Source organism: Schistocerca americana, chromosome X, assembly GCF_021461395.2.
Source record: "Schistocerca americana isolate TAMUIC-IGC-003095 chromosome X, iqSchAmer2.1, whole genome shotgun sequence".
Classification (NCBI taxonomy): Eukaryota; Metazoa; Arthropoda; class Insecta; order Orthoptera; family Acrididae; genus Schistocerca; species Schistocerca americana.
In genome coordinates this window covers 34,470,752-34,492,866 of record NC_060130.1, presented here as the reverse complement: position 1 = coordinate 34,492,866, position 22,115 = coordinate 34,470,752, and the positions used below count along the sequence as shown (strand labels likewise).

The 22,115-nt window shown below is 38.7% G+C and overlaps 1 pseudogene; it reads left to right on the top strand.

The window, feature by feature from the left end:
- LOC124554992 overlaps positions 1-21,213 on the top strand; it is a 64,428-nt pseudogene extending 43,215 nt beyond the window's left edge.
- The last annotated feature ends 902 nt before the right edge of the window (positions 21,214-22,115 follow it).

The following is a 22,115-nucleotide window of genomic DNA, read 5'->3' as shown; positions in this document are numbered from 1 at the left end:
GTGTACTGAGTACATTGTAACCTGTTCACGTCTGTGACTGCCATCTGAGAACAAGTACAGTAAACTCTCGTAGAGCTACACTTTTGGCTAGCTAGATTGACACTTGACAAGTTTCAATTTGCGTGCACCTGGAGCCAAGCATTTGCTGGTGTTTTTTGGCAATCTACTGCTAATCAGTGCACTGGTGCGTGTCAAAAGTCCAAGTATCGTCAATTCGTGCGTGTGTTGGTTGAAGCTCTAGTGCGTTTCTTATTCGTATTGCATGGTTTCATGCCACTGCCATCTATTGGAACTCCTTGGAAGTACAGTACATACAGTATTGTTCTATGGAGCACAACGTAGGCCTGTCGAAACTGACAATTAGAGTGCGCCACCTAACACTTTCCACTTGTTGTCGGTACATCAAAGCTGAGTGTTTAACAGTGAACGTACAACACCCTGTTGTGTTGCCACGTGGGCTTGGGTAGAACAGAGGAAATGGCATAGATGTATCGAATGCTTTCATTTGATGGCTGCCACAGCCTGGTTTCAAAAATCAAAAGTTTGTCTAGTGCATCTCGAGTGTTGTCAAGTTGTGCATTTGTGTGTTTCTGATTTGAGGTTTTGTGCTCCCACTATGTGCCTTAAAGTGTCCAGAGATAAAAGGGGCCAAAAACCATAAAGGACTCAGTCGAGTGTCTGTAAAAAGATCACTGAACGTGACTACGGGCACGTAACATAAAATGAATGTGATCTTGTTGGAAAAAGATCATCACACTTTGCAGAGAATTGATGCTGGTGAGCCACCCACAAAAGTTGCTGCAGAGTAGGAGTACAATTACTGATCGGAAGACAAATCGATCAGGAATTGAAAAATTTTTGTTCCATCCAAGCATTGGGCAGCGCAGTGAAATCTTGAAAAACAATGAGAAAAGGTGCACATCCTCAGCTAGAAGAGGCATTATTTTTGTGGCACGAATAAATAAGAGCCAAAGGTGTGTCAGTTTCAGGTCCTCTACTTTGTCAAAATGAGCTAATGAGCTGATAGAAGGAAAGAAGCAAGAATTCCTCAGAAGTAATGGCTGGCAGGATCATTTCAAGAAGCAGCATGGCATCCATGAAATTGCCATCAGTGCCAAATCATTATCTGGGGATGAAGCTGCTATGCTGATTTTAAGAAGAAACTGCACACAATCATTGACAAAGGAGGTTATACTGACAATCAACTTTACAAATGTGATGAAACTGGGTTGAATTACAAAATGCTGCCAACGAAAACCCTTGCTTCTAAAGAAGAAGAAATGGCTTCCAGATACAAAAAAATCAAAGAAAGATTTACTGTCCTCGCTTGCAGTAATGCCACTGGCAATCATAAACTGTGTCTTACTTTAATTGGCAAATCCAAAACACCAAGAGCATTTAGACACCAACCAACCAGCTTTCCCACTGAGGTACACGAATCAGTCTTAAGGCATGTATGAACAGTGCCGTGCCATCTTCAGAGAGTGGTTCCAGGCAGAGTTTGTTTCAGCTGTAGTAAATTACATGGAAGGAAAAGGACTTCCTTGAAAAGCGCTACTTCTTGTGGACAATGCTCCTTCTCACCCAGGTGATCTGCAAGATGGGGATATCGAAGTTGTATTTCTTCCACAAAATGTCACATCTCTATGTCAACCGATGGACCAAGGTATTCTTGAGGTGATGGAAAAACATTACAGACACAAGATGCTGGAATACTTAATAGGTGTGATTGATGCTGCAGATGATTTTGTGGAAGCTCTTAAAAAAATTGATGTTTTAAGTGTCATTCATTGATTGCTGAAGCTTGGAATCTAATTCCTCCAGTTCCTCTTGTTAGGTCTTGGAAAAAACTCTTAGATCGTAAGGCAACCTAAGTGGTGGGAAGGAGGAGACAACACCGAAACTCAAGCCGACATAATTTTGGTGAATTTACTGGAGAAGCTGGTTGTAAAGACACACACTTCGAAGACATTGAAGAGTGGATGGAAAATGGCATTTTTTCATGTGACTGAGGATGAAATCGTCCAAATTGTAACCGATCATAAAGCGTTAGAAGACTATGTTTCTGATGATGAATCAAAGAAAAATATTCCTCACACATTCTGTTACGAAGTGATCCAAACTGCCCTGGAGTACATCAGCCAACAGGAGGAGACGATTTATCCTGAAATAGTTTGATTTCAACGTTGGAGATGTATTGTTGCAGCAATAGTTTCTCAAGCAAAAAAAAAAAAAAAAGAAAAAAAGACATTCGTGACTTCGTTACCAAAAAATAAACTCTAATGAAGCATCCTAGAACTTCTATGTCCATAACTTAAAAAGTTTTTTTTTTTTTTACTTTTCTTGAAAGTTCCTCTGGACAGACTTTTCGTTCCTTTGAGTAATCTCTAGATTTGTTTCATAATTTTGTACAGTAGTTTATTTTTTATTCAAAAGAGTAGGTAATAAAATTAAAACTCCTGTTTTTTCCTGCTGCCAAATAAGGGAGATTTTTTCTGTAAGAATGCAAAATAAACGAGCTTTGTTATACAGCATTTAAAAACTTTGAGTTTTCAATCATAGTTTGGTGCCTTTTTAACATGTCAACACAATTTTTTCAGTAAAAAAGTGTAGGGTTATTTGCAACCATATCAGTAATGTTTTACATACCCTACGCACGTTTTACGATCGTATTTCGCAATATTGACGCAATTTGGAGTGTTCACATGTGAAAACAGGGGGACTTTGATTTATCTGGAATTTTCGTTATCGGAACTGACCACCGTCCTGATCATTTCGGATAAACAGGAGTTCACTGTAATAGTCTCCTTGCAACATGCTGTGTCATACAGCTAGGAGCAGCCAGACTATGGAATTGCCGTCCTGCGCATAGGCTGCCATTAACACCCAAGCAAATGACTGCATGTGAAGTGGTGCCATGATCAAGAAGTATGGACTGCTAATGAATGGCGTCACATTATGTTCACTGATGAGTCCCAGTCCTGCACTGCTCCAAATGACTATCGTGGAGAAGTTTGACAGTGACCCGGGGAGATGGGGAGAGGTCCCATTCTTCCACATTTTGGGGGGGGTGGGTCACAAAGGAGTCCCATGGTGTGGGGAGCCATTGGGTATGACTTCAGGTCACGGCTTGTAATGGCCGTGGGAACTCTGATGGTACAGCAGTGTGTAATAGTATTGTGGTGCTATTTTTCAACAGGCCGGTGCTTGTCCACATGTAGTGTGTGTCTCTTTAAATTGTCTGTGTGATGTTGATATACTCCTGTGGCCAGCAAAATCCCCATATCTGTCCCCGATATAACATTATGGGACCAACATGGACGTCAACTCCATCCCACTGCCTGTATCCATGATTGCAATGTCCAGTTACAACAGTTGTGGATCACCTTTCTCAGGAGGGTATACAGCAGCTATACGACATCCTCCCGCACTGTCCAGGCCAGACAGGGTGCATTGCTGTATTGATAAGTGGGCTCAAACTGATAAGTTCTGTGTAAATTTGACTCTGTTTTGTTATCACTGAAATAACATCACATACCCTCTAAATTAGCTATGTTTCAATTTGTTTTCTCCCCACCTTCTGAGTGTCTCACTTTTTTTCAAGCAGTGTAATTTAAGACAGACATAAGAATATGAAAATGGGATGGCATATCACATTGCTATTCAACTATGCCCCTAAGAAAATTGTAAGATAATGGAGAAGAGCAGGTGCACTATTACACTGACTAGAACGTAAACTTAAAGATAGAATTATATTGTGTAACCTATACCGATGACATAATACTAATTGACAAAAACATCACTGATATGCTAAAGCAATTTGAAATATTAAGGGAGCAAGCTAGGAAAATTGGACTACTAATTTCACCTGGAGAAAAAATTCTTGGCTGATACCAAAATGGCACTGGGTGAACTTATATAGGCAATGACATAGTATTCGGTGTTAAATAGTTTAAATAATTTGGTGAAAAAGACCACTGAACATCATAATGAAAAGAAGGCCATAGAATCCAGACTTCAGAAAGTACAAACTGTCTCTCAGTTAACTAAAAGTATTTTTCCTGGAACTCTAAAATCTAACATTGTACAACAGTGATCAAATTAGAATTTCTTTATGCATGAGAGAGACTCTTTGTCCAACACAAGACATGAAAACAGCAAACTGAATTAGAAGAATGTAAAATTGTAGTAAAAATCTTAGGTCCAAGAATAAAGGATGGGATACATCACACAGAACCCAGTGTGAAATCTCCAGGCAAATTCCTAAAAGCTCTTGTTACAATGTGTCTCCAAGGAATCCAACTTGTGGGACATACAGAAAGAATGTATCCAAACAGGCAGCTCATTGGATTCCCACATACTTGAAAAATAAGATCCTACTGATGAAAACAAACAGGAAGAGACCTTAAGAAATTGGAATCACCACATTTACAGTATTCTGATGTAGTGATGAGTCACACAGAGTGCAGTTTCGCAGTAGCTTGATCGATGCTTGTACTTGTGTATGTAGTATATGCAAGTGTGTACAGCGTCTCTTCTGGTGTACTCACGATATGCTAATTTAGTGGCCGAGCAGTAAACCGGATCCCTACTCGGTTCCAGTGTGCTGTGCTAATTATTCTTCTTCACTTGACATTTATGCTTGGAGCTGCATGAGAGGCCATTTTCCAGATAATGCCACAAAAACAACAAATTCTCAGATATCAGTTTAACTTACACGCTTCAACATCATAGACAACATTTCACATTAATATGTTGCAGAACAGTAGATTAGTGTTAAAATTGCCAGAGTAAACATTGTTCTCCATGTGACAGATTGTCAAAAGATGTCCAAAATCGATAAATTTTATATCTCTGCACAGAGAAGCAGCTGGTTGCTCATTGTCATCTGTGGTGCTAATCAATGGGTCGAGCTCGTTGCTGGCACAGCGCCACCTCAGAGTAAGTGGCCCCTCATCCCAGCAGGTGTCGATGTTTAAACACCCGTATAGCTCCCAAGACTTACTGCGTCTGTGGATAACTCCATCTCTGCACAGAACTTCCCACATTTCCCACACAGTGGGCCCTCGTGTCTCTTACACACAATAAATCTTCAAACTTATTTCATTGGCTAAGTTAAATTTCGAGTGTGATGTGCTATTTCGTAAAAAATAGCAAACGGTAGACATGGATGTTATTGTGACTCTTTCCTAAGGCAACATTTGTGTATTACACTTGGAGAAGTGCACTGCAACATAAAACAGTAGACCGTAAGTTCAAACAATGGAAACTACAGGTTGGAATATCAGCAGTGTAGGAAAAGATAGAGTGCTAATTACCATAAAGATGGCACGTTAAAATGCAGACAGGCACAGTTAAGACACTTACACATAAGCTTTTGGCCACAACCTTCATCAGAAAAAGAAATAGAAATACACACAATTCATTCACACAAGCAAGCACACCTCACACACACATGACCGCCAACTCCGACAGCTCAGACCAGAATGCTAGTCTGTAAGTTTGCTACACAATAAAATAATTATTCTGAGCTACAAGAAAAATGGATTCAAAGAACTAAACAGCTTGAAGAAAAAAAAGGGAAGCTCCCTGAAGCAACGTAGTTTCACGAGTGTGCATACCAGTGGTAAATTATGAGAGTCGCAACTCTCTGAAATGGATACAAAGGCCACCAGATTGCATTAGCTTTGTTTGTGTCTCGGATTGTTACCAAGAATGGTAGGAGCTATAAGAGATGTGAAGAGTGTAAGATGTTGAGTGATCCCTGTGAAGGACACAGATGCCCTGTACTTCTGTGAGTCAGCATTATCAGCACGCAACAAAATTTGAAGGGGCCTAATTGGGTGTCTCCATTTGCCAGGCTGATTGAATTATGCAATATGCAGATCTGTGAGTCATTCAGATGTGGTAGTGGCCCCATGTTGGACTGCTTGGGAACGTAAGGGTGGTGTGCTTGTCAGCAAGCTTCCGGTTTACCGTGTCTGACGAGCCCATGGGAGAATTGCTGTAATGTACGCCGAGCACATAGTAACCCTTTCACACCTGCACCTGTCATGTGACCAGCAGTGAGACATTCTGCAAGACCCGCGATGACAGTTGTCAGTGAGTATGACAACGACATAGGGAGAGGGCGTGTGGGGCAGCATCGGATATGACTTCAGGTCACTCTGACAGCACAGCAGTATGTCATGGACATCCTACATCCTCATTTGCTACCTCCATGTCCAACGGAGTTACAAGAGACAGACCAGTGAAAACATATCCAGTTGTTGACTCACAAAACGGTTTTGAGCTGTGACGCATGTAGTCTTAAGTGAATCATTCATACAAAAAGAAAAGAAGAAGAAGTTAAAGTCAGAATGTGAAAAAATTGGAGAATGGAATAGATATTTGAAGACTTCACACTTGAAACTCCCAGTTTTCCTATTGTGAAAGTGCCTTTGTGACCATATGCATTTCACTGACAATAAACTTTTTTTTTCCCCCTGGGTCTTGGCTCCATATTTTTTCATCCAGTTGAGTCAGAATACCTGCATTGTATTTGTGAGGTATTGTTTCAGTCTTGCAAGCTAATCTAAAATAGAAATCCCTTTTGCATCCTAGAAAACAATGACCACTCTTTCTCTCCGATTAAGTCACCTTGGCTATTTTTGTGCAACTGCTGTTTCATTTCATCCACGGGAACAGATTGGTGCATAGAATCAGTTGTGTGTCAGATTGTCCCAAATTGTTTTTCACATTAGGTTGTAGTCAGGCTTCAACAGACATGCCACTCACTTTCTGGTATGGCCACGGCATCAAATGTTTTGCACATCTTTTTAATTACTGATCTTGCAATATCACACTGTGTTCTTTCTCAGCATTTTCATATTTGATTGTAATTCTAGGAAGTTGTTCATGAGTCATCTTACAGAGACATATGCTACATATGAATTCAGCCACCCATTCCTTAACTTGTGACTATGAAGGAACTCCCCCCATGAACCATGGACCTTGCCATTGGTGGGGAGGCTTGCGTGCCTCAGCGAGACAGATGGCCGTACCGTAGGTGCAACCACAACGGAGGGGTATCTGTTGAGAGGCCAGACAAACATGTGGTTCCTGAAGAGGGGCAGCAGCCTTTTCAGTAGTTGCAGGGGCAACAGTCTGGATGATTGACTGATCTGGCCTTGTAACATTAACCAAAACGGCCTTGCTGTGCTGGTACTGCGAACGGCTCAAAGCAAGGGGAAACTACAGCCGTAATTTTTCCCGAGTACATGCAGCTCTACAACTTGACTAGAAGAAGAGATCGGTTGGTAGGACATGTTTTGAGGCATCAAGGGATCACAAATTTAGCATTGGAGGGCAGCGTGGAGGGTAAAAATCGTAGAGGGAGACCAAGAGATGAATACACTAAGCAGATTCAGAAGGATGTAGGTTGCCGTAGGTACTGGGAGATGAAGAAGCTTGCACAGGATAGAGTAGCATGGAGAGCTGCATCAAACCAGTCTCAGGACTGAAGACCACAACAACAACAACATGAAGGAACTGACTCCTAATAAGTAAGACGATGCCTGTAGAAAAGTACAACAAAACAGTAATCTCAAAAAAGGACAGGATAGACAGTACATTCTGTAGGACATATTAAAAGTGATTGGTAAAAGAGACTTGGTGTGTTAAATGCAGCTTTTGGTTACATGATAATTGAATTGGATAGATAAACAATCTACTTGCTAAGTGGCGGCAGAACACACACATAAAAGAAGATTATAATTAGGCAAGCTTTCAGAGCCAGTAGCTCATTCTTCAGGCAGAAGGGTTGAAGTGGAAGGAAGAGGGGTGAAGGATAGGTCTAGGAAAAATTGTAGATTTTGAGAAAGTTACCCAGAACTGCAGATCAGGGGAGACTTTCCAGATGGGATGAGAAGGAAAGACTGATTCCACATCTACACACATACTCCACTAGCCACCATATGGTGCATGGCAGAAGGTACCCTGTCTCACTACAATAGTCTGAATAAAATTACTTGATAGTTGACATCAATCACTTGCCGCAACAATGTTGCCACATTGGCTACCAGCTACCGTTTGGTTACAGGTGACAACAAACAAGCGGCTCACTTCACAAATTATGTTAAACGTTTAACACAGAGCAATTTTTCTAGTGGCTGGTGCAAGGTATGTCAGAAATGTTGGATACTCTGTCGACTATTGATTTAAAGTGACCAGTGACTGAACTGGGGAAGACGACCCGTTTTGTATCCCTGACTGTAAACTTGTGTCCTAACCCAGCCGAGAAAATTGTGGTCAACAGTCTGCAGCAGTACTAATATCATGATCGCTTTGTTCATGGCGATTAAAGCTAACGCTTAAGGGTAAACTCAAGACAACAAAAACTCAATTTCAGGGCTGAAAGCAAATTAAAATTTCTCCGTTTCATTTGTTACCTGTAACTATCCTTACTCTAGCTGCACATGCTGCCATGTTAGAAACCAGTGAACAGTCCATGTGGGCACTTGTTCGTGGATTATAGATGACTGAGGCAGATTCCAAATGAAGAAATAGTGACAGGAAGAAAAATAAGACCAAATAGAACAGTCAAAACAGTGATGAAAAATGATGCAGCAAAGTATTAAAAATAAAAAAATACATTTAAACCAATTAATTGAATGAAAATAATAATCACACTCTTTTGGTTAGATTTAGAAATAAAAATTTTGCTACATTGATGAGATTCAAACCTACGACATGCTACACATTAGATTAATCTGCCAACCATTGTGCTATGCCACAGCACTGCATGAAGTATTTATATATGTGAATGTAGTGACCCAGTTGCAACTATGAACTGCAACCTTAAAAATTTCAGTTTCACACAATGTAGTGAAAAGCTTATCTAATGTAAGATGATCTCTGTGAATATGATAACTATATGTATGATACTGAATTACACCTTGTGCTGAGTTATTCGGTAGTGTTTGGTTAGTGCTATGAATGAAATGTGTGTCTTTCATTAGCATTGTTAATGTGTGTTGTTTTTGGTGTAGCTATCGCGTGTCATGAAATACATAATAAAAGTGTCGGGCTCGTAATTCGGGATACAAATACATCAAGAAAGAATGCTGAACCAGGAATTGGAAGTGACTGGCCAATTTTGGTGGAGTTTGGCAACAGCAGACAGTTCAAGTGTGACGCTGACTACTCTTATTGGCGTTTGAAGTGCCAACTATCAAGTAATTTTATTTCAACTGTAGTCAGTTCCTTTTCCGTTCCATCTGCCAATCGATTGAGGAAAAAGTGAATGTCTATATGCCTCTCTATGAGTCCTAATTTGTCGTCTCTTATCTTCGTGGTCCTTACGCATAATGTATGTTGGTGCAATCAGAATTGTTCTGCAGTCAGCACAGTGTTCCTCAAAATCCCTCCAGGGATTCCCATTTGAGTTCCAGAAACATCTCCATAATGCTTGTATGTTGTTGTTTCGACCTACTGTTAACAAATCTAGTATCCTGCCTCTGAATTACCCCAATGTCTGCTTTAATTCGACCCCTTGTGGATCCCAGACACTAGCATCCTATATGTGATGTCCATCACAGCTGAGCCACACTGTAGTAAAATCCACCCAACAAACGAAAGATGATTATTCGCCCTCCCTACCATGACCCTCACAAGTTTGTTCCATTTCATATCACATTGCAACGTTATGTCCAGATATTGAAACAATGTGACTTCATTCATGACACTACTAATGCTGGATTCTGGCATTATGGATTAGTTTTTCCAACTCATCTGCAGTAACTTATATTTTTCTACATTTAGGGTTAGCTGTCATTTATCACACCAACTGGGAACTTTGCCCAAGTCATCTTTTATCCTCCTAAATCACTCAACGATGACACCTTCCATACACCACAACATCATCAGCAAACAACCACAGATTACTGTCCACTTTGTCCATCAGATCAGTTATGCACATAGAAAATATGAGTAATAGCGCTCCTATCACACATCCCTGGAATGATCCTAATGATACCCTAGTCACTGATGGACACTCACCGTCGGGATAATGTAGTGGGTTCTATTACTTCAGAAGTCTTTGAGCCACTCACATGTCTGGGAACCTATTCCATGTGCTTGTACCTTTGTTAAAAGTCTGCAGTGAGGCACTATGTCAAATGCTTCTCGGAAATCAAGAAATATGGAATCTGGGTTTGTGAATTTTGTGATGGCAAAGTTAGAGGAGCAATGCATCTGCATTAAATTTTGCGTGAAACTCAAGAAAACCTTTACACAGACACACCAAATGATGCAGGGAGCCTATAGCGATGAGTGCTTAAGCCATACTTGGTGTTATGTATTATTCACACGTTTTAAAATGGCTTTACAAAAGTCAAAAATAATCCTTGTTCAGGACGCTCTTAGATGTCCCCTGATGACGCTTGTGTCAGGAACGTCAAAGAAATTGTGTGTGGCAGTCGAAGATACACTGTCTGAGAGATTGTAGAAGAATGTAACATTTCAATTGGATCATGTTATGAAATGACACAGCATCTTGGAATGCATTGTGTTGCCGCCAAGTTCATTCCACGGCTCATGAGTCAAGACCAAAAAAACTTTTGGATCTCACAAATGAGAATGAGATGTTCCTTGCGAGAATAGTATGACCCCTGCAGACTTCTTTTTATTTCCAAAGTTGAAAAGGATGAAGTTTTGCAATGGTAGATGAGATAAAAGAAAATTCGCAGACGGCACTTTATGCGACCCAGCAAGATGTGTGTCAAGACTGCTCCTGGAAGTGGAAATGATATTGGAAGCAGTGTATCAATTGTGGAGGAGAGTATTTCGAAGGAGACAATCCATAGTAATTAAAAGATAAGCATAGAAAATTTTGTGGACAAAGTTTTGGAATTTTTTGAACAGACGTCGTATGACAAAAGGGCATGCTGAGTTGCCCATGAGCGATGCTTTGTACTGATTTGTGGACATAAACTTATTGGTCTCTATGAAACTGATTAGATTCAAACCCAGAATATGTTCAAGAATTCTGCAGCAAACTGATGTTACGGGTATTGGTCTGTAATTTCGCGGGTCTGTTCTTTCGCCCTTCGTATATACAGGAGACGCCTCTGTATTTTTTTCCCCAGTTGCTAGGTCTTTCTGCTGGGTGAGAGATTCACAATAAATACAAGCTAAGTAAGGGTCCAGTGCCATATAGCACTCTTTGTAAAACCAAATTGAGATTCCATCTGCAACTGGCGACTTATTTGTTTTTAATTATTTCAGGCGTCGGGGATGCTTACGAGGGTGGTTTGAAAAGTTCTTGAAACAGAATAGAAAAAATGTACTTATGTCACTGAAACTTTTTTGTTTTTCAATGTACCCTGCTTGTAGATTAATTCACTTGGTCCAACAGTGTTCCAATACCTCGATCCCATCTCGACAATGATTTTCCTCCAGGCCTATAAAATAGTTGTCAACTCAGGCTATCAATTCTTCATTTAAGTGAATCTTCATCCACAAAGAAAAATTTTAAGTTTAGGGAAGAGGCACGTGTGGCAACAATTCATACCTTAGTTTGTGTAATTTTACCATGGCGATGGTACATGCATGCGAGCGTGCATTTGCTTGATGCTAGACGACTTTCTTCCTTATTAAACCTGGCCTTTTTCGCATATCATTTGTTGCAATTTGTCCAGAAGGTTAGCATAGTATTCTCCAGTAATTGTTTGCCCAGTGGGGAGATAATGTACAAACGGAATCCCCTTCTCATCCCAGAACACTGATGCCATGCTCTTCCCCGCTGAAGGAATTTGGTGGCGCATCCCAGAACACTGACACCATGTCCTTCCCCGCTGAAGGAGTTTGGCGGCGGAGATTCAGCATGTTTCCACTGCCTTGATTGTTGCTTTGTCTCTGGGGTATAGTAGTAAACCAAAGTTTCCTCGTGGTCACAAACCAGCACAAAAGATCTTGTTTGTTTCTCCTAAAACAGGCCAAACATTGATGTGATATGTCCATTCTCATGCGTTTTTGACACAGCGTCAAGAGTCGCGGCACCCATCTTGTGAATACCTTTCAGATGACATCTGGCAAGCGTGAGCAATTTCATGCACTCTAAATTGGTGATCATCCTTGATCATTATGCGGACTTTTGCAATGATTTCTAGAGTAGTGACACGTTTTGGCTGACCTATTCATGGATGATCATCATCTAAGCTCTCCTGACCAAATTTAAATTCATTTATCCACTTGGCAACAGTTGAAGACAAAGGAGCAGAGTCCCCTGGTGTTTTCTGGAAATCGGCATGAATGTCCTTCACTTTCATACCTTTCTTTATGAAGTATTTAATCACTGCTTGAATCTCGACCCAACCCCCCGTCCCGTACCGTCGCGTCTTTGCAGATCACTGCACAGGAACAACAACAGAGCCGTGTCACTGCCACAGCTCTCTTCCAAGAGCACTGACATGGGATGGGTTTACAGGCAACAGTCCAACGAATATCATGTGAACAACTTGTGCTAGTGCTGGCCTCTTGTGGTGATTGTTGTTAGGTGTCTTTGTGCTATTGTCAAATGACGGTATGTTTATATGATTCTCTTGCATGAATGATTTCTTAAATGCAAAATTTAAAACATTTATCTCCTACTGCCACACCAGACTGGTCAAGTGACTTGATGGAATTCTTTGACTCACTTAGTGATTTTACATAGGACAATAAATTCCCCTGCTTCTCAGCCAGATCTTTTGCTGAGGTATGACAGTGGTAGTAACCTTTCCTTGTTGCCATTTGGCATTCTCTTTTGAACCAGGAGTGCAGTATCTTTTCCTTCCTCAGTATTTTCCAAATTTCATTGTTAAACCGCAGTGGCTCTTTTGCATCCTTAATTCGTTTACTAGGTACAGACTTGTTGAGAGTGCAATTCACGATCTGTTTAAGCTTTGACCATAATCTCTCTACGTCCATCTTAATGGAACTAAGTGATGTCAGTTCTGTCTAAGTAAGATGCTAACATCTGCTTATCTGCTCTTTCTGGCATGAACATTTTCCTAGCCTTCTTGACTGATTTATTAATTTTTGTAACCTTAGTTGTTATTATGTTATCATGATTATTAATCCCCATCTCTATGCTGAAGTCATTGATGATATCTGGCCTGTTTGTAACTACAAGGTCTAAGATATTTCCATTGCATGTGGCATGGCAAACTAGGTGCTCAAGACAATTTTCGAAAACCACATTCAAAAGTGCTTCACAAGATTGACTGCACCCCCTGCAATGAAGCCATAGGCTACCATCTATACTCAGTAGGCTAAATTCACCTCCAACTAGTATTGCATGATCTAGGTATTTATGTGCTACTGTCTGTAGACTTTCTGTGAATGGCTCCAAAGCTGTCATAGCAGAACTGGGTGGCTGATTATCCATTAATTAACGTGATTTCACCTAGACTTGTTATACGCAACCAGATAACTTCACTGTCACAATCAGCTTTGACCTCAATAGAGACAATGGACACTCCCTCTCCTACAGTGTCTAACCTGCCTTTCTGATATATATTCCATTAATCACTAAATATGTCAGAGCTTTCTGCTCTCGGTTTCAGCCATCTCTCAGTCTCTGAGAATAATTTGAGTGCGATACTTTCCTGGATGGCAGTAAATTCGGAAACTGTGTTACAAGTACATTGACAACTGATAAAATTTTGACAATCTACACTGGAGTGAATTCAAAAGATAAACCTCAACCAACATTGAATGTATCTTGGTGATAAAGAGCCCAAATAAATAAATTGATGATTTTATTCCATTTCATCTGATTGAATGAAACACACACAGCATAACTACTCAGAAAACAACTATAGTGCTGATTACATTTACTATCATACATGTAGCACTCTGAGAACATTTCACCTTGTCATAGTAGTCCTGTGTTTTGGAACTAGGCAGTGCTTCATTTCACAAAGCGAAAGGAATAGCTTGTGTAAAAAACAAAAGAAGGGGAAATAGTGGTTGCTGGTGTTTTTAACACTATCATTCAATTTAGTTCCTATTGTGAACTTTGCAGCTAGGATATGTAAATGCTCTGAGACTGCTATTGATAATATCTTTATGAACAAATCTAGGGGAAAAACATCATATCACAAAACCAATAGTAAATGGACTATCTGATCACGACGTGCAGCATCTTGTGTTAAATGTTGAAACTTGTCAGGATAAAAAAATATTAAATCTGAGTACAGGAGGATAATAAATAAGCCAGAAATTGAGGAATTCAGGAAATTGCTCAAAGACATGAACTGGAGAGATGTTTACCTGACTCAAATGGAAAATGCAAAGCATTTATTAATAAAGTTACCTCCTCTTTTGAAAATTGTTTTCCCCTAAAGGTAACTCAGATCACACAGAAGTCAAAAGATAAACCATGGATTATACAAGGAATAAAGATATCATGTGGGGCAAAAAGGAGACTGTATCTACTATCTAGGAACGTTTCTGATATTAGAATTGTAATGCATTACAAAGAATACTGCAAAATATTGAATCAAGTAATCCAGAAATCGAAGTAGCTTTATTAAGAGAAAATGATAATTGTATCGGGCAACAAAATAAGAACTGTTTCAGATATAGTGAAGACAGAGAGAAGTGGGGCCAAAAAGGAAGTGGAACAGATAGCTCTAAAAGTAAATGAGACTTTGGTAACAAGTGCATGTAGTGTTGTAAATCTCTTAAGCAAGACTTAATTTTTGTTACTGACGGCTCGAGGTTATCAGGTTCGGTGAATGGTGCAATGGAGTATCTGGGACCAGTCTTTGAAGAACATCGTGTAGAACCTATTCGAGGAACTTTGAATTCCAACCATTGCTTCTCAGTATACTTACTCCTTAATGAAATTTGTTGCAAGTTATATATCTATATTTCCAACAAGTAGCTCAATACATATTATCAATACTAGGAATAAGAAAAATCTACATAAAGACCTAAAATCACTTATGTTGGTCCAAAAGGGGGTCCAATATTCAGGAACACACATTTTCAATAAATTACCAGCAACCATTAAAAACTTGGTTTCAGATAAAGCACAGTTTAAACAGAGTTTGAATGACTTTTTGATAGGCAATGCCTTCTACTCTATAGATGAATATCCTAACAGAGACTGAAAGGCCAGCTTAAGTAAAAATATGTTAGATTTAAGTTTTGACAGCACTTGGTTGCAACAGTCAAAATTAGGTATTTTGTGTATGATAAATTTATTAATAGTGCATAACAATGTTTCATTCTGACAGCGTATTAATTCTGTAAATATTAGCTTTTCCAGTTTATTGTATTGTATTCACCTATTTTGACAATCTCATGACAAATGATCAGGGTAGTATTCATTATATTAAAATGTTTTGTGTTATACATTCTGACATGTTCCACACCCTCGAGAATCATCTCATTTTTTCGGTGTATGTAATGAAAACTGAATCAAATCAAATCCAATCACCATCTCTCATCATGTAATAACTTCACTTCTTCTTCTTCCCTTGTCGTCTCCTGTTTTTCCAGTACTCGTCCATCTCCTCCTCATGTTTTTCCCCCTTTATTCTATTCGTGTTGTTCTCAATCCCCTATTTCTTCTGCATTGAAAGCCTTTTATTTTTATTTACTTATTTTTTTTATTGAGGTGAGTCTCTACGGACTGCGTGGTAACAACCGACTTCACTCTAGTGTCCAGGTCTTGTTCTTGCTCCAGCTTTGACTTCCTGCCAGTATCTTCTGAGCCCCTGCAAGAAGTGCCTTTTTATGCTCTTCAGATAATGGTCCTCACTGTCTTTCGGATGTTGATGCCATGTTAAAACCTTGGTAGTTGGTCACCAATCTTCTAAATTTGTTCCTTTCAGGAATTTCTCTCTGAGATACCAATCTGCTTAAGATCTTTTTCACATTTTTTGAACCATCTCGGCCTCGTTTTCTTAGATGGGATAAAACTCCATATTCTTTTTGTTAGTCGATCACCGTCCATTTTCATGAGATACCATAAAATAACAATCATTTCTTCGTAATGGATGCTGTGATAGGTTCTGTCTTGCTGCACGAGTCCTCATTTGCTCTCATTCGCCATTGTCCATCGACCCATCTATTACCTTAGGATTTTCCTTAATATCCTACACTCACGCTTTTCCAGCCGCTCAGCTTACCTTGTCTATTCGTGGTCAAAGATTTGGATGCTTATAAGCCCTCAGGTTTTACAACTGTATTATAATGTTGGAACTTGGCCCATATACTCATAGACTTTTTGTTATAAGTATTCTTTGTCAGTTGGTATGCTTGGTCTAACTTCCTCATCCCGACAATTGCTTCTTCTTTTAATCCATTCTCCAGGTGGATGACTTCACCAAGATACCTGAAATTCTTAATTCATCCAATTTTTTCCCAGGTTGGTTATCATCCATTCAGGTCCATCACAGATGTTCGTCATATGTTTTGTCTTTTGAATAGAGATCTGGAGTCTAACTTTTTTCAGCAATTTCTGACAGCCTATTTATCTTGTTGACTGCTGACTCTATGTTGTTAGCAAAAATGGCTAGGTCAGCCGCAAAATCTAAGCAGCCAATGCACACCCCTTTGTTCTTAGGACCAAGTCTGAACCACTCTTCATTTGTTTCTCCTTGGGCTAATAACTTTCTCCACTCTTGAATGACCTTTTCCAAGACACAATTGAAAAGGTTCAGATACCTCACCCATAAATTTAATTTTTGACACTGTGTTAGTAAGAGTTTGTTTGATCAGCTTTCTTTTCCAAAATATTCATTACTGCCTGTCAGTCGATGGAGTCATATACTTTCTGAAAATCAACAAATATGACCACATAGTTATTTTTCCAATTTTTTTTGTACCTGATCATGCTCTTCAGGTTAAAGATCTGTTCTGCACAAGAATCGCCCTTTCGGAAACCAGCTTGATAGTCCCCAATCAGTTGGTTACAATGATCTTCTATTCTATTCTGTATCACTTTGGAGAGAATCTTATATGGAACAGATACTAATGAGGTACCCTTATAGTTATTGACATTCTATTTATCACCTTTTTTGTGTATACGATGGATTAAAGCTGACTGCCATTCAGTTGGTATCATCCCAGCTCTCCAGATCTCCTCAAAAAGTTGGACTAGTATATCTAGAGTTTCATTATTTGCCAGCTTCAGTAGTTCCACCACTATTGAATCCTCTCCAGCTGCCTTATTATTCTTAAAGTTGTTGATGATCTCTTTGGTCTCCTCTTTACCAGATGGAGATGAGGGGTAGTTTGTGGATTGGGGCACATACAGGGAATCTTTCTTTCGGTTCATCACAATTAAGTAGGTTTTCAAAGTAACGAGACATTATCTTGCAGTTCTCTTTGTTGGTCAGGCCGAGTGTGGTGTGCGTACTGTAAGACCTTCAGTACACACACCATCAGATTATTTGACTTGTTGCTCTAACGAAGTAAGCGAGTGTCAGCAATATGTCTCGTGGTCTTATCATGGCATGTTTATCTTCTGCCATTAGGTCAGACGATAGAAATGCCACTTGCACACTTAGAGTAGCAGATTGATGGTGACCAACTTTAAATAGAACTTGATTAATTTTCACACACGTTTATTAAAATAATAACAAATATAAAAATTATTTAACTTGGTTCTGGATGCTATTTACAATTGACAATCTGAAGTTCCTTTGGTATTGGTACGTTAATCTTATTCTTACATATATCTCGGATACTTGACAAAAGTGTCTATACATTTATCTTCATGGCTATGTACAGGAATATGGTAATCTTATTAGGCGCAGACTGGATCTTGACTATGGACTGGCACAGACAATTGTAGAACTCGTACAGACTGGTACAGACTAATGCAGACTGGTACAGACTAATGCAGACTGGTGCAGACAAATGCAGACTGACTGATCGAAGGTCTTTACACCCGTTATAATACCTCGCACGTTCATGTATCACTGCGTGAGTGTGATGCGCGAGGAGAAAGTGTTCTATGTTAGCAGCAATCTCATTGGCTGCGTTACATATTAATACGCGGATCGGCGGAAGCAGAATTTGGTCCGTCTCTATGGCAGCGCCATCTCGTAGTGGGGAGATGGACGAGTGCTGCGCCTGCGCTGTTGTGCTTAGCGGGGCGCACTCTAGTGGGAAATTTGTGTACGCGCTGAATACGCGGAACTATGTACACAACACTGAGCTTTCCATTTTCGTCTCTAAAACAAAAACTAGGGGCTTGGTATCCTTTCAAATTCGATTTGAACGTCTGATAGAAGTCTCTGACATTGTTTATCTGGAAACGCTGATCGATCTGTTCTAACTGCTGTTTCTCATGCAGTAGAGTTCTGGCTGCATATTTTTGAACTTCATGGAATACATCAAAATCATCAGGTCTCCTGGTAGAGTTCCACTATTTCCATGCACTTGCTGTTTGGGCCACCACCTCACCACAAACCTCATTCCACCATGTATGATTCCTCTTTTTAGCTGTCAGGATTGTAGTATTAGCTGCTTGTTGGATCATGGAGGCAATGTCTGCCCATTTATGGGATTCAACTGTCAGTTACTGGTGGCATTGTTCCATTACGTTTTGATTGATTTTGAGCTTCGCAGTATCATATTTATGAAATTTATTTCCGGTTTTCACAGTCTTATTGAGAGGGATGAAATTAATTTTGATCTTGGAGAGGTGATGATCCTTTTACATTCAGTATGTTATCTGTAAAAAGGTTTCTTTCTATTATTTCTGATTGTTTGATGTTGTTTCTTTCTTATTTCTGTAATCCATGCTATCATTGATTCCTTCTTCCAGAACTACTCATTCAGTAGAGGTCTCTAAAATAAGATTAATCTTCTTTTAGCCATTACTTCTGATATTTTCTCAAAATTTTTGTATATCTCCTCATTACTTCTCATTTTCCAGCCATCTGTAGCTTGTATTGCAACCATTATTTTCTAATAATGCTCCTTTGTGGAACCTCTGTTCTGTCCAGCTTATAGTTCATCATTAGGCATCCTCATCCATGTAAACATCCTGGTCATACCACTGTGGGATAGTGTTTAAATTTGTTTTTTTTAGTTGTACATTTCTTGTTGTAAATATCCTTTGTCAAACGATTTGCTCTCTCCAGTTTGCTGACTCTTGCATCTACTGTTAATTCTTCTAGTCCATTTTGTTGTACAGTTTGTCCAATATATTTAAATTTACTTACTAATGCTATTTTACATTTTTGTTTTTCTAAGAATGTTGATGCATTGTTTGAAATTGTCATCAATGTTGTTTTTTCGTCTGAAATTTTGGGACCAGCTCTCTTTGCTATTTCTTCCAAAAGATTTCTTTTAATAACTGTCTGTCAGATTTTTTGAAAGTATATCAGAATCATCTGCAGAAGCCAGGCAGTTTACCTTAATTCCATTTGTTTTTCGTCCTAAAACTATTGGTTCAATTTTGTGATTTTTTTTCTCCAAATTCCAATAACTTTCTATTTTTTCTAGAATGTAGTGTTACAGTAAAGGTGATAAACTGTCCCCTTGTCGAACACCAGTTTTTATTTCAAATGGTTGAGATACTTCTCCCATAAATTTAGCTTCAGTCACCCTATTTGCTAGTGTTTTGAGGATTATGTTTGCTTTAACACAAAATTCTTTGATGATTTTACCCATAATTTCTCTGCCTACCAAATCAAATGTTTTCTTGAAACCAATACGTGATACTATTATTGGTTTGGTGATTAACAGTCTGTGGAGAATTATCAATTTTCTAATAAACATCTGTTCTGTGCAGGGTCTTCCCTTTCTAGAGCTCCTTGATATTCTCCCAGTTATTTGTCTAAAGTTTCTACAACTCTGTCCAGAGAATTTTTGATAATATTTTGTATACCACTGGCAGAAGTCAGGCATCTCTGCAATTGTTGACATTTTGTGTGTCCCCTTTTTTTCATAGCTGTGGATTAATGCTTTCAATAATCTCTTCAGCTTTCCAAATGTTCTCAAACAGCAGTTGTAGATCATTTGTGTGTTCTGACTATTTCAATAATTTTGCTGTAGTGGAGTCTTCATTTGTTGCTTTGAAGTTTTGGAATGATTTGATGGCTTCATGAATTTATTGTTCTGTTAGTGGAAAATCGTCCTCCAGATGTTGTGGGACTGCTATTATATATTGCTACAATGTGCTGTTATTGTTATTGTTGTTGTTGTTGTTGTTGTTTGGTTGCCTGTTCTTCAGCACTATCTTTCTGTTTCGTTTATCTATTTGCCACCATTTTAGCCCATTTACCGGTATTTTCAGCTTGTTCTTCACTTATTTGACCTTTTGGTGGCTCCTCTTGAAGAGATCTTATTTCTCAGCATTTAAAATTACATCATCTGCTGCTCTTTCGCATCTGAATTTCATCATGTCCAGTCTAGTTTTTTCATTCATTTAACCATCCATCTTCCATGACTCAAGATCCTAAATTTTCATCCTTATTTCTTGAACAGTCTCATTTCTCTTTTTACATTTTCCAGATGAAGAAACTTTTGGTCCTCAAAGCTAAGATTAGTATCACTTTTTTTATTTGTTTCTGCCTATGGCTGCTATATCTCTTTAGTTAGAATATTTTCTCTCTCTGTATTTGATTATAGTCTAAGTCTGAATATTTTTATAAGTACATTTATTGCTGTAGCAGTGAGTAAAATAAATTGTATTGCACTGCCTGTAGCATGTAGCACCATTTTGACTGTTAGTCCTCTTGCTGTACAAAAAGTAGCTTTGATGATTACTTAATGCAAGTATTTTGTAAGAGCTGTGGAATGGTTAGTATCTGTTTATATTTTTCTGATTAATTCAAGCTCGTCAATGCACATCCTGTGTTAAGGAAATATTTGCACTGAATTTACTGTGTGTTAAATATAAGCAGTGGATCCATTGGGGTAGTCTTTTTGGTAGAAATATGTCAAGGTGAACAAAACAGGAGATGGTGAAGGAAGAGAGGGAAAAGATCAACATTTGCTTCTCATCAGCAATATAACTGGGTTGAAACATTCAGTGAAAATTATCTGTGACAGGAAGTTGTCAGAAATACATTTTTTGAAGAAACTTTATGTTTGTATAAGCATTTATTAAATTTAAAAATTGGATTTCATGTGTTAATACAAAAGGTAATGTTTTGCATTGCAGGCATGCTGAACCTGTCAAAGATGAAGAATCGGCCAATGATTCTTATTGGAGGATAACAGTATGTATAACTTAAACTTGAGATTCTTGAAAATAAAGCTAGTCAGTATTTCTTAACAGTACTGATTTAAATACATCTAAAAGATCGCTGTTACCTAAATGAAAGTTGACGAGCAAAGTCTTAGTGGACATTTGTATAAATTTGTCATAGGTGTTATTTACAAGAAGAGTAAATAGTTTCAATAGGAATGTGGTGAGACATTTAACAAATGTGATGACCACACATTAATAGGACCTTGTAACACTACCATTATGATATTAGTATGCTTTTATGTAAATAACAGAAACCCTGTCCCTATGTTGCCACGTATAACCCTCTTACTAAAATTTAGTTTAGTTTCCAAATAAAATACACTGTGGACGGATAGTCCTGTTTATAGGAAAAGATAATCAATAGAGTTATCCTTCTTACAGGATTTACCGTGTGTTGCATCTAATGGATAAGTAAATTGGACTATTCACTTCTTTTCCTAAGATCTTACCCAGTGGCTAGATAGAAACACAGTATGAATAATAATATACTGAAGCTAGGACAACTCATTTCCAAGTTCATTTAGTGGTTTAAAACATGTACTTAATGGTCACCAACCTATCCTGGCAATGAAATAGTGAAGTATTGGAGAAGCAGAAATGTGAATTTTGCCTACTTTCTTGCTACTGTTTAGTTTGGCTCTTCGAATAAATTACCCCACTTAAACAATTTTGGGCTACATCTTTATACATTATGATTTAAAAAAAGAAAAAGCCCAGTAGATAACTTCAAGGAAGGTAAAAAAAATTAGCCGGGGATGGGGGGAACAACCTTTAGAAAAGCACTTTCCATAATCAAGAAACTTAAATACTTAGACACTAAAGCACACACTTTTTAACTGAACATTTCACTTAAAGAAAACCTCTTTCT